This window comes from Octopus sinensis, unplaced genomic scaffold (genome assembly GCF_006345805.1).
Source record: "Octopus sinensis unplaced genomic scaffold, ASM634580v1 Contig15874, whole genome shotgun sequence".
Taxonomy (NCBI): Eukaryota; Metazoa; Mollusca; class Cephalopoda; order Octopoda; family Octopodidae; genus Octopus; species Octopus sinensis.
The window spans coordinates 37,501-52,216 of record NW_021833969.1 but is presented as its reverse complement, the minus strand read 5'-3'; positions in this window follow the sequence as shown (position 1 = coordinate 52,216).

Genomic DNA, 14,716 nt, shown 5'->3' with positions numbered 1-14,716 from the left:
AGCGAAAGAGAAAACCGGTCGACAAACACAATACAAGATAAATTAAAAATCGTATGAAATCTACGTAAAGTGTGTGTATTTTCCTTCTTTAATTTCTGATATATATATATATATAGGTAGAGAGAGAAGAAAGAAAGAGAGAGAGAGTCTTTTTCTTTTACTTGTTTCAGTCACTTGACTACGGCCATACTGGAATACCGCCTTAAAGTGATTATTAGCCAAAGCAATAGATATACTTATACATTCATATATATATATGTATGTATGAATGTATAAGTATATATATATGTATATATATAAAAGTATGTATATATATAATATATATATATATATATTATATATATATATATAATATATATATCTATATATGTAAGTATACATACATACATACGTGCAGATATATAAACATATATGTATAAATGTATCTATGGTGTGTATATACACCTCCAGTCTGATCTATATGCTGTGAGTCAATGGGCAGACAGAAACAAAATGCAACTGAACGAGGGAAAATTTGAGCTGATGCATTTTGGAAGAAATTCCTCACCAAAACAGCCATACTCTCTTCCTTCAGGGAACCGCTCACAGCCTCTAACAATATCAGAGACCTGGGTGTAATTGTTGATGACGATCTCAGTTGGAGTGCACACATCAACAAGAAGGTCGATATAGCTCGTAGGATGAGTTCCTGGATCTTAAGAACTTTCCGGTCGAGAACAAGGTGTCATCATACCACTTTTCTCCTCCTTTGTACGGCCACACCTCGAATACTACTGCCCACTGTGGTCTCCCCATACAAGACAAAACATCTCGAGGATTGAATCACCCCAGAGGGCACTCACTAAACGAATTGAATGCATGGCTGCTCTCGATTATTGGGATCGCCTTAAAGCCTTGAAACTCTACTCTCTCCAGCGTCGCCGTGAGCGGTACATCATTTGCACGATGTGGAGAATATATCGCCAACTTTGCCCAAACGACCTGAACATTAGCTTCAAGGTTCATCCAGGACTGGGACCACGGGCCATACGTCCCCTGCCCAATTCAAGATCACAGCATACATGTACACTGCAACATAATTTCTTTTCCTCAACAGGCACTGCTCTATTTAACATTGTCCCGAAAGAGATCAAAGAGGAAAAGGATCACAGCATACATGTACACTGCAACATAATTTCTTTTCCTCAACAGGCACTGCTCTATTTAACATTGTCCCGAAAGAGATCAAAGAGGAAAAGGATCCCATCAACTTTAAATGGAGTCTGGATAGATTCCTTCAAGGAATACCAGATAAGCCACCCATAATTGGATACAACTCACCCAACAAAAACTTACTACTTGAGTGGACCATAAACAAAACTTGATTTAAACAGGATTAAAATAATCCCATCAGGTGGTGCTATTAAGTTAGACATGGCCTGGACCAATCTTTAGTCGAAACATATCTAAGTTTATACACACACACACACACACATATATATATATATATATAAATACATATATATATATATATATATATATATATATATATATATAATATTAATTCGCGACAAAACCACTATTTTGCAAATCAAACAAGGAAGACTTAATCAATACATAAAAAATTTTAATTTATTTATTTATTTATTTATTTACTTTATATTAAATTTTTTTATGTATTGATTAAGTCTTTCCTTGTTTGATTTGCAAAATAGTGGTTTTGTCTCGAATTAATATTATATAATATTTTACTATAAAATTGGATTTAATCCTAAATCTGATTTTTTTTCCCTGTAATTTTGGATTTATTCCCTAATATTTATTATATATTATATATAATATAATATATATTATATATATATATATATATATATATATATATATATATATTATATATACATATATATATATAGGTATTGTATATATAATGAGATATGATATGAAGGTGCGTAGCCTAGTGATTAGTGGGTTGCACTCATGATCGCGAGATCGTGGATTCCATCTCAGTTGACCGATTGTTGCCCTGTGCTGTTGAACAAAACACTTCAACTAATATTCCTCTGTGATTAACTTCGACACCTGGCGTAAGGTACACCATGTACCTGTTCAAGCACCGCCGATATGATGGAGGGAATGCGCTAATAAATGTATGGCACAAACATTTGATCTCTTATAAACAAACCATTTGTGCAGGTCGTTCGGCAAAGAAATTACAGAATTATCTTTCTCGGACGACGAGATGCTACCATCGTTATAAACTCACACGGACACACACATATACACACGCACACACACACACACTTTCTCTCTTTCATTTCCTTCTCTCTCCCTCTCTCTTTCTCTCACACACACATACATGCATATGCACATATACAAATTCATGTATACATGCATATATATATATATATATATATATAATACTTGTAAGAAAACAAACAATTGACCTGTCCGTTGTAGTGTTTTTAACTGACCACAATGCTAACACTCTGGCACATTTTACAATGTAAAAACCGGCGTTAAATTTTCTTATTTCAGAGTTTATCTTTTTCATTAGCATATACCATTGTTCAGCTCGGAAATGCAAAATATTTATCACATATATACATATACACATTCGCATCATTTTAATCCTTCTTCTGCTTAATATATTTTCTGAAATATTCTGTTGCACACAAAGACAAGTTTATGTATTTGCTTTCCCAATGTAATATTCAAAGAGTGATTATTCTATGTTGTTTCTCTGCTGTTGTAATTTTTTCTCTGTGACTCAGTTATTTATTTTATTGTTGTTAAATAAAACATTTTCATCTGAGAAAAAGACTCGTCTGTCATATTTCTGAAACGCTTCTCTTCTTTATATCAACTACAACATACAACATTAATGTTAAAGGGGTGACTCCACCGTAAGGAATCTTATTTAGCAACTTACGAACCAACGCTTAAAAAGGCTTCTACAAACATTTTAAGATTTGTGATCTATACAACCATTCACCCCACCCCTCTCTCTCTCTCTCTCTGTGAGCTGGTTGAATCGTTAGCACGCCGGGCGAAATACTTAGCGATATTTCATCTGTCGCTACGTTGTGAGTTCAAATTCCGCCGAGGTCGACTTGGCCTTTTATTCTTTCGGGGTCGATAAAATAAGTACCAGTTGAATATTGGGGTCGAAGTAATCGACTATCCTCCGTCTCCCAACTTTCAGGCCCTGTGCCTATAGTAGAAATGGATTATTATTATTATGAAGGATAAGGTAGCGAGGTGGGAGTTGTATTTGTGTGTGTGTGTGAACGTTTACGTGTGCGTGTGTATTTATGCGTGTATATGTATAGGCGACAACTCTACATACATACATGAATACATACATATATATATATATCATCATCATCATCATCATCGTTTAACGTCTGTTCTCCATGCTAGCATGGGTTGGACGGTTCGATCGGGGATCTGGGAAGCCAGAAGGCTGCACCAGGCTCCAGTCTTATCTGGCAATGTTTCTACAGCTGGATGCCCTTCCTAACGCCAACCACTCAGTGAGTGTAGTGGGTGCTTTTTACGTGCCACCTGCACAGGTGCCAGGCGAGGCTGGCAACGGCCACGGTCGGATTGGTTTATTTTATGTGCCACCGGCACGGAAGCCAGCCGAGGCGGCGCTGGCATCGGCCACGAGTCGGATGGTGCTTTTTACGTACCACCAGACCAGGGATCCTGGCTGGTTCAATTCGATTTCGCTTTCGCTTGCCCCAACATGTCTTCGCAAGTAAAGGGGGGTTGGCATATATATATATATATATATATATTATATATATATATATATATATTATATATATATATATTATATATATATATATAATATATGTGTGTGGTGTGAGTGTGTATATATGTATGTGTGTATGTATTCATGTATAAAAAGTTTAATATACTTTTTGATAGTTATATATATTTAAATATAATAATAATAATCAAAAAATGAAATATAAAAAATAAAAAAAAATATATATATATATATACATATAAATTTATAAATATAATTTAATAATTTTATATTTTTTACTTTAAATTTAGATAATATAAATTTTGAAATTTATATTTTATATTTTGTATATTATATTTATTAATTTTATTTCTGTGTTTTGGTTTATTTTTTCACTGTTTGATTTGCCTAACAGTGGTTTTATCTCTAATTTAATTTAATATATATATATATATATATATATATATCTATATATATAATATATATATATATATATATATATATATATATATATTTAAATATATATAGATATATATATATGTATATATATATGTATGTATGTATGTATGTATGTATGTATGTATGTATGTGCATATGTATATATATATACACGCATAAATACACACACACACGTGTACACGTCCACACACACACACATCCTCATTAAAATGATACATCTGCCACGTCATGATAAAATCACAATGAAATGCATTTTAAAGATAGGAAAAAAGCCTCATTAATTTAAGAAAAGTAACAAGTTCGAACACGAAATATTCGTGAAGTCTTTACAACGCTGAGGCATAATCACTTTGAAAGAATGAATTGAAAATATTAATTAATAATATCCGGCTGCTGATTGTGATAAACATCCTTGAGTCTATTCAATATGCAGTCAACCGCGATTTATTTGTTGAAAGTATATGTTCATTGTTTTTCCTCTTAAGTAGCCATGTTTTCCGTGGAGTATAATCTAGTTATGTTCTTAGTATCGATTAGTATCCAGAAGTGATAAGATACTCACAATCAGGGAAAATGATTATTGTTTTATTGAATTTTAAAATATTATCCCAACGTTTATACTTTTTTTCATCGGTGAATATGAGTGGCTTAGGGGCCAGAATTTGCACTCACGATTCGCTGAACGTGCGATCGATTCCTGGACGGGATGGCGTGTGTGATCCTTGAGCAAAGTTCTGCATTTCACGTTGCCCCAGGGTGTGAGGGGACTGGCATATCAATGAATAGATCCAATGTTTCGTCTGCGTTTCGTAAAAAGCGACCAAAAGGGGCCGAGTTAGGATTTGCACTTTGATCCCGTAAAATCCTCTCTACCAACGACTGCTCAACAGAGCCATGGGTTGTAGGGTTGTCGCCTAAATTGTACAAAGGGGTCGTCCGTCAGGAAATTACTAAGAAATGGGGGATGAAGCGACGCACTGAACACAGCATGCTTCCATGTATGTATGAATGCGTGTATATATGTATGTGTGTGTATATATTCATATATGTATGCGTGTATATATGTATGTGTGTGTATGTATTCATGTATGTATGAATGCGTGTACGTATGTGTGTGTATATGTATGTATGTGTGTATATATGTATGTGTGTGTATGTATTTATGTAAGTATGAATGTGTGTACGTATGTGTGTGTATATATGTATGTATGTGTGTATATATGTATGTGCGTGTATGTATTCATGTATGTATGTGTGTATGTATGTATGTGTGTATGTATTCATGTATGTATGAATATGTGTATGTTTGTGTGTGTATATATGTATGTATGTGTGTATGTATGTATGTGTATGTATTCATGTATGTATGCATGTGTGTATGTATGTATGTATATATGAACAGGGGTTAGGCAAAAATAATGGAAACACCTTAAAATTTTAATATGGGGTAGGACCACCTTTGGCAGTAATTACAGCTTGAATTCTACGAGGTATAGACACGTACAAAATTTGAATCGCTTCGAAAGGAATTTCGAAAGGAATGGCTTCAGCTAAAACAGTCTCCAGTTGCTGTAGAGATGATGGTGGAGGATATCGACTCCTAATTTGTTTTTTCTATAATGCACCATAAATGTTCAATAATATTGAGATCTGGGGCTGGTGACCATATAATTTCTTCCTCTTCACTACATTCACTGACTTGGATTTGGATTCTCTTCCTGAAATTGTTGACCACAGGTTTTTCGAGGGCATTAAGTGTAATTTATCTAGTGTAAAAATCAATACTTCAAAGCTATCGATATATTGCCAAGTTAAAATAAAATCGTTTCTCTCACCATGCATACAAACGCAGTGGACTTGTTTCAAGCAGTTTATTAGCTAAGATCGATGGATAGAAACAGTTGTTATTGATAACCTAACATAGCTACGGGTAAAACTGATAATTTACTTACCTTCTGAAGAGCAAAGCAGTCTGGAGAGAAAGAGAAACGAATATAAGACCTGGAATTTAAGAACTTATTTAACGAAAAGTGAAATTATCTGGCGACGACTTCTGGAGTAAGAGGAAAAGAAAGTTCAAGTTGGCCATCAAGTTTTATAAGAGTGGAAGAACTCGGGAGAGATTGTTTTAAAGACATCGTCTTTTCGAAGCCAAAGCAAAAAGAAATCAACTGTGAAATATCCTGAATTTATTCTTAAATTATCAGAACGAAGAGAATAGGAATAAATAAAAGAAAGCTTGTTTATCGAGACTAGGAAAAGGGAACATTAAAAGGCAGAAACTTATTGTTTGCAGTGAGACGTCCTGTTGGTCGATTTTGCAACTAAAAGTGAAGTTTACTTAACAACCCTGTAAGAGTCATGAACCTTAAAGGTAAGTGAATTAATAATATTAAGAATGAAAAGAGAGATAATTACTGAAATTGTTTTTATAATTCTATGATATAAAATACTGTAGCTGACTTGTGCTTTTATTACACTCGGTTTATCATTTTCATTTCCCACTTCCGATGAGAATGGAAAGGACGAAGATGGATTTCTGGGAATCATGGATCGACTGATCAACTATTCTTTCTACTCTGTCTTGAAACTTAACGTTCTGATTTCGAATTCTGCCGTTATTTAGGATTTAATGTAGATAGACAGATTTAAAATAAAGGAATAGATATGAAAATAGGGTAATAAGTCTTAGGATAGTGATTAGCGAGCTGTTGAATATTAAAATAAATAACACTGGGCAAATTTTTTCTTGTCTGGTGCCTGGAATATTTCAATGAATTCCAAGTGATTTTGCCTTCTAAATTCAAAACTTACTCCAGTTTTTCTTTATTAGGTCTGGTTTTCTGACTAGACCTGATAGAGTAAGTATTTTATTCATACAAGAGGCATATAATATGAATCAATAAAGAGAGATTATTACTGAAATTGTTTTTATAATTCTATAATATAAAATACTGTAGCTGACTTGTGCTTTCGTTACATTCGGTTTACAGTTGTCATTTCTCGTTTCCTCAGAGAACGGAAAGGACATGGATGGATTTGTAGAAATCATGAATCGACTGATAAACTATCTTTAGTATTCAGTCATGAAACTTTACATTTTGACTTCGAATCCCGCTGGGATTTAGGATTTAATTTGGATAGATTTCAAATGAATGAATTGAAATATAAATAGGGTAATGATTCCTAGGGTAATAATTACGGTGCTGTTGAATAACAAATATAACTTTAGGTATTTCATTTAATAAAAATAATTATGAAACAATTATAGGCTTAGGAGTGGCTGTGTGGTAAGTAGCTTGCTTACCAACCTCGTGGTTCCGGGTTCAATCCCACTGCGTGACAACTTGCGTAAGTGTCTTCCGCTATACCTCGGGCAGACTAAATCCTTGTGAGTGGATTTGGTAGACGGAAACTAAAAGAATCCCATCGTATATATGTATATATATGTGTTTGTGTGTGTGTGTGTGTGTGTGTGTGTGTGTGTGTTTGTGTGTGTGTGTGTTTGTGTGTCTGTGTTTGTCCACCCAACATCGCTTGACAACCGATGCTGGTGTGTTTATTTCCCCGTAACTTAGAGGTTCGGCAAAAGAAAGCCAATGGAATAAGTACTAATCTTACAAAGAATGTGTCCTGGGGTCGATTTGTTCGAGTAAAGGCGGTGCTCCAGCATGGCCGCAGTCAAATGAGTGAAACAAGTAAAAGAGTAAAAGAGTAAAATAAAGACTTTTCTGATTTCTCTCAGAAAGGTCTCAAGCGACTTAGTCTGTTCATTTCACCTTAAATCTCCAAACGGATGTTTCTCTTGCTTTCACTTTCACTTTCTCTCTTTTTACAATTTCTTCTAAACTTATGAACGACCTTTTCATTCCTTTAATGATTTAAATCCACATCCCTGTCTGCAATTCTTTCCTCATTCATTGACTCAATCTTTTTTCGTATTTCTCAAAGTATTTAAGATGGTTATTCTTGAACGCTTTAAAACATATGACATATGAGGTGGTGGTTAAAGTTGATAAAAATAACAGCTAATCAGGCCTTAAATCCTGCAGCAAAATATATTTTCTTTCGTTTTTGGTAAATCGGATGGATTTCCGTGCATAGAATATAAATTCGCCAAAATTATTTTAAAATTCCCCATAATGAAAAAAAAAGCGTTATGAGGGGTTATATATATATGTCTGTGTGTGTGTGTGTGTGTAGTGTGCTGTGTGTATGTATATGTATATATATATATATATATATATATATATATATATATAATATATATATATATATATATATATATATATATATATATATATATGTCGCGATAAAGATGGCAAAGAGAGTGGCGCTATCACGCAGCCTTGCTTCACTCCGGTGGTGACTTTAAGGGCTCAGAACTGCCTCCGTCTGTCTGGACTCTGGCTTGCATATTGTCGTGGAGGAGTTTGAGGATCCGGATGAATTTATCTGGGCATCCATACTGGGTGAGAATATCCCGGAGGAGCTCTCACGAGACACGATCAAAGGCTTTGGATAGGTCGATAAAGGCCAAGTAGAGCGGTTGGTGTTGCTCACGACATTTTTCTTGTAGCTGTGGCAGCGTGAAGATCATGTCGGTTGTACTTCGTGATGGCCTAAAGCCGGTCTGTCTCAGGAAGGATCCTCTCTGACAGCGTTCTGAGGCGGTTGTTCAGGATGCGTGCAAGAATCTTCCCAGCAGTTGCCAATAAGGAAATACCCCGGTAATTTCCACACTCAGAACGATCGCCCTTTCGTTTGTAAATGGTAATGATGTTGGCATCCCTGAAGTCGGATGGTACAACTTCATTTGTCCAGATTTTGACCAAGAGTTGGTGGAGCTGGTGTTGGACAAAATCACCTCCCAGTTTGTAGATCTCAGATGGGATTCCGTCAGGACCCGCGGCTTTGTTGTTCTTCATCGCTGTGATAGCAATTTTGACCTCTTCGAGGGATGGAATTCGAGCGAGAGAGTAATCTTTGGCCTCTTTAGGAATCATGTCAAGTATACTTTTGTCGATGGTAGCTTTGTGATTGAGGAAGTCATCGAAGTGTTCTCTCCATCTGTCTCCTATTTCGGTGTTGCTTTTCAGGATGGTTGCTCCGTCTTTACTCTTCAGAGGAGCCTGTCCATGTGTGGAAGGTCCGTATATTTCTTTCGTGGCTTTGAAGAACCCTCTGGTGTCGTTTACATCTGCTAACTTCTGGATTTCACGAGATTTGTGTCTCCCTCACTGGTTCTTCAGGGTACGGGTTGTCCTTTGAACTGCGGCTTTGCACTTCTTGAAAGACTCTCGTTTAGTGGCAGACTTTGGATCATTCTGTGAGCTGATGAAAGCTTTCCATTTTTGGTCGATCAGTTCTTTGAGAGCTTCATCATTGTCGTCAAACCAGTCCTCGTGTTTCCTTTTCTTGCGACCGATGGTTTCTTCGCAAGCGGTGATGATGGTTTCTTTCAGCTGGTTCCAATTTTCTTCGACGAGATGATTTGGAGTCTTATTTTGAAGATTGACCTGTAGGCGCTGCTGGAAAGCGACACGAGTTTTTGTCTTGCAGTGCTTCGATGTTGAATTTCTTTACTCTGCTTTCCTTGCTGTGATATTTCACTTTTGGTCGGAGTTTGATTTTCATGGTTAGAGGCGATGAGCCAATGATCTGTCCAGCACTCATCTGCTCCAGTGGCGGCTCTGGTGAGCAACACATCTTGCTGGTCTCGGGATCTCACGATGATATAGTCGATGAGATGCCATTTTTTAGATCTTGGATGCTGCCATGAGACCTTATATCGATTCTTCTGGCGAAAAAGGGTGTTGGTTATCACCAGGTTATGTTCAGCACATTTGGTGAGCAGCAGAGTTCCATTGGCATTGACTTTTCCCACTCCTTCCTTTCCGATGGTTCCTGTCCAGAGTTCACGATCTCTCCCAACTCTGGTATTGAATCTCCCAGGAGAATGGTCTTGTCGTCCATTGGGACGGTAGAGAGAATGCTAACGAGCTGGCTGTAAAAGTCTTCCTTGACTAAATCCTCCGCGTCAAAGGTGGGAGCATACGCGCTGATGATAGTTGCGTGCTGACTTTCGACAAGCTGGATTCGGAGGGTCATGAGTCGTGCGGACATTCCGATGGGCTGCTCTGTCAGTTTGGATAGGATGGTGTTTCGTATTGCAAAACCCACACCATGGATCTGTTGATGGTCGGGATCGTAACCTTTCCAGAAAAAGGTGTATTGACCGCCTTCTTCTCTCAGCCGGCCTTCTCCGGCTCTCCGGGTTTCACTGTGAGCTACGATGTCAAAATTGAATCGATGGAGTTCCCGAGCGATGATTGCAGTTTGCCTTTCGGGTCTGTCTGAGTTGGTGTTATCTATGAGAGTCCTGACATTCCAGGTCCCGAATTTCAGCGTTGCGTATCTTGATCTTGATTTTCGACCGCATAATGGTGATCCCTCTGGACGCGGTTTTCCAGACAGGATTGGGGTGAAGCAGACTATGTTTAGGGCACCTTTTCTAGCCCCTTTTAGTATATGCATGATGAAAAGCATTTAGGATCTGTTGGAGGTGATCCTCTCTGTGAACTTTTGCAGACAGTGTTGCACATCATACGAAATGACCTTCCACCTGGCATCAAGATCTCGTACAGAATAGACGGCAAGCCTTTCAACCTCGCTCGCCTCAAAAGTACGTCAAAGACAATGGCACGAAGCTTGCTAGAGTTCCAATATGCCGACGACAACAGTGTTGCAACTCACAGAGAGGATCACCTCCAACAGATCCTAAATGCTTTCCATCATGCATATACTAAAATTGGATTGAGCATCAACATCAAGAAGACTCACTTACTCTACCAACCTCCTCCCAATGCCCGTGTTGACAACCCGCCATCGATTCAACTCGAAGGAATTCCACTGGAAAATGTGAACCACTTTTGCTACATTGGGAGCCATCTGTCAGCAAAGGTAGACCTCAGCGATGAAATCCAACACCGTCTGAAGTGTGCAGGAACAGCTTTCGGCAAGCTTCGAACAAGAGTTTTTGCTGATCGGGACATCCGAACCGAAACCAAACTCATGGTGTACAGGGCAGTCATTATTCCAACCCTCCTTTACGCATCCGAAATTTGGACCCCGTATAGTCACCACCTGAAAACGCTCGAGAAATTTCACCAACGCTGTCTTCGGAAGATCCTCAACATCAGCTGGGAAGACAGAAGAACTAACGTCAGTGTGCTACAAGAAGCAAAAATGACCAGCATCGAAGCCTATGTCATCAAAGGCCAACTAAGATGGAGCGGCCACGTGGTGAGAATGACTGACGAACGACTTCCCAAACAGATCTTCTACTCCCAACTCAAAGACGGCAAGCGTACAAAAGGAGGCGAGGAGAAACGCTACAGGACTCCCTGAAAACGAACCTCAAAAAGTGTGACATTGACTTCACCAACTGGGAGGAAACGGCAAAAAACAGACCACTCTGGAAAACCACCATCCATGAGGGAACGGCGACTTTCGAGTCGAAAAGGTCTGCAGAGCTGGAGGAGAAAAGACGACGACGGAAGAAGGAGCGCCAACAACAACCACGTGCGACATTCCCTTCCGGCACTAGATGTCCGCACTGCGACCGACCTTTTCGAGCAAAAATTGGTCTCATCAGTCACCTGCGGAATCACCAGGAGATTTGCGCGAAGACCATCATCCTCGACCTTGAGGGATTGCCATCGATATATATGTGCATATATTTATATATATATATATATATACATATAAATTAAAAATGAGGGTGAGAAATTAGGCATTAATTTAATTAGATCTATAGCGGATCAATTTTTAGCATAAGTGTGTCCACATACTAGTTTCCCTCTAATATGTATATGCCCATATATATATATATATATATATATATATATATATATATATATATTATATATATATATATATATATATTAATATATATATATATAATATATATATATATGTATATGTAGATAGATAGATAGATAGAGAGATAGAGAGATAGATAGATAGATATAGATATATATAAGCACACACACACACACACACGCATGTATATATTATAAATCTGAAATGCAAAAAGTTTGTTTGTTTGTTTGTCTGGTTTTGGCATTGAGAACGGGTTAAAGGCCACTAGATCCCGTCGGATTGACTCCAAAATTTACAGGGACATGTAAAAGGTGTCGTTGCTAGGGCCAAAAACGCACTTTGACAAGTCTACTCTCATTCTTTTATGTATCTGTCTTCCTCCGTCACTCACTCTCTTTCCTCCCTTCCCATCACTTTCTATATATAACGTCATTTAACAGCGTCTAACTCCCCTTCACTTTCTCTTTATAACGTCGTCAAACAGCGTTCTATATTTCCCCCTCCCCGCCTTCAACAGCGCTTTCACACACACACTCTCTCTCTCTCTCTACGTCTGTCTGCATTCATAGACAGAATTATCTTCGCCACCACCACCACCACACAATCATGAGAACAAATATTATGAATCAGATGTTGATTGCGTTAATTTATATATGTGTGTGTGTGTGTGTTCTGTATATAAATATGTATATTAAACTTTTTAATACTTTTTGATAGTTATATATATATTTTTTAAATTATAATTATAAATTGATAATTTTAATTTTAAATTTAAATAATTTAAAATTTTAAATTTTTTATTTTATATATATTGTATATTATATTTTCATTTTCATGTTTTCGTTTACGTTTTTCACTGTTTGATTTGCCTAATGTGGTTTTATCTCTAATTTAATTTATATATATGTATATATATATATAATTTGTATACATTTGTATATATAATGCGAACACACACACACATATATATATATATATAATGCGTATATATATATATATATATATATAATATATATATATATATATATATATATATAAATATATATATATATATAATGTGTGCATTATGTGGTCGGTTGTGCTGAAAATATGCACACCTATGTTAAAAGTGCTGGCGAGTTTGCACGGCAACTATTTTTTTCCTCAAATGAAAGGCGTGACCTCTAGGACAAAATTCCTCATCTTATAAAATGTGACCCGAGTAGACCCGATTGAAATCGGGTTATATTAACCAAAATGTGAAAAGAGGTCTAAATAGGGCTTGAAGGGGATTAAAGTTTACACGAGCGGGTGTTTAGGAATTCTCTGTTACATGAAGCTAAAAAATTTGCGCCAGCCTTTAAATCGTCAATGTGTTGCCGTCCATGATGAAGAAGTTTTGAATGCTTGCCATGGTGAGTCCACTGTCGTGAGAAAGAATCACTTCAAAGCTTGGTGTTTAGAAATTTTCTTTTACATCAAGTTCAAAATTTTACGCCAGCCGTTAAACTGCCACTATGTTACTGTTCGTCGTTAAGAAATGCCAGCCATGGTGACTCTACTATCCTCACATTCTATCCTTTCAAACTTTGATTTCTAATTTTTTAACATTTTTATTCAGCTCGCAAGTTCGTATGTCCCTTTTAAATGCTAGTGTTTTGCTTTCTGCCCTGAAGCAGACCTTTCCGTTGTCACTGCCTGATATTTATGATTGATCTTTCAAACTACTTTCTTTCTCAACATACTCAAATTTGTTGTTTATAAATGGGAGAGAGATAGATAGATAAAGATAGAGAATAAGAGAAAACGGGGGACAGTCCGAGAGAAAGGAAGAGTAAGAGAGTGGGAAAGGGAGAGAGAAAGGAGAGAGAAACAAAGAGGGAGAATCATCATCATCATCATCATCGTTTAACGTCCGTTTTCCGTGCTAGAGCGGGTTGGATGGTTCAACCAGGGTCTCGGAAGCCAGGAGACTGCACCAGGTTGCAGTCTGATCTGGCAGTGTTTCTACAGCTGGATGCCCTTCCTAACGCCAACCACTCCGTGATTTTAGTGTGTGCTTTTTTCGTGCCACCGGCACAGGTGCCACGGAGGGAGGGACACTGGCAGCGGCCACGATCGGTTGGTGCTTTTTACGTGCCACCGGCACAGAAGCCACTCGAGGCGGTGCTACCATCGGCCACGTTCGGATGGTGCTTTTTACGTGCCGAAAGGATGCAAGAGAAAATAACAACCACACACTTACCCGCGCGTAGAGCTATATATATATATATAATATATATATATATATAGAGAGAGAGAGAGAGAGAGAGAGAGCCAACATTTGTTTTGCTAAGTCTAAGTTCCTGTGACATAGCAGTTCGGCAAATCGGTCGGAAGGAATACGTGGTATTCTCGAGAAAGAGAAATACTGGAGTCTGTCTCTTGGACTAATCACGTCACTGTGGTGCTCCAGCGTGGCCGTAGTTCAATGACTGAAAGAAGTAAACAACGATCAATAAAATCTATTTAGTAAATACGATAATGAAGTGGTTTAAGGTATGTGTCCAGGGAGGTAACTCTCGATATGAGAAAATATATATTTGAGAGTAGCTTCCCTTCAAAAAGGCAAATAAATGCAATCAATAATCTTAGAATGTGTGCGTGTGTCTATGTATGTAT